We start from the raw sequence: 269 nt of genomic DNA on the forward strand, positions 1-269 counted from the left end.
CACGCCCTCACTGAGTTGTTGTTTTTTTATCTTCTATTCATCTCTTTATCAGGATTTTCTTAGCCTTACTTTTATATTTTCATGCACATTTTTCTTCCGTGCTTAGTTGGAAGGTCACCTGTAATTCTACAAATTTTGCAATTCGATTTTGCAAGATATGAGGACCACATGGGACTCGAATTGCAACACTGCAATGACCTGTAACATTATCAGGCCACAGAAATTTGACCTACAGTGCCGTCGTATTATAAATGACCCTTATTGCTGTG

The sequence above is a fragment of the Penaeus monodon genome, chromosome 31 (genome assembly GCF_015228065.2).
Source record: "Penaeus monodon isolate SGIC_2016 chromosome 31, NSTDA_Pmon_1, whole genome shotgun sequence".
In the NCBI taxonomy this organism is placed as follows: domain Eukaryota; kingdom Metazoa; phylum Arthropoda; class Malacostraca; order Decapoda; family Penaeidae; genus Penaeus; species Penaeus monodon.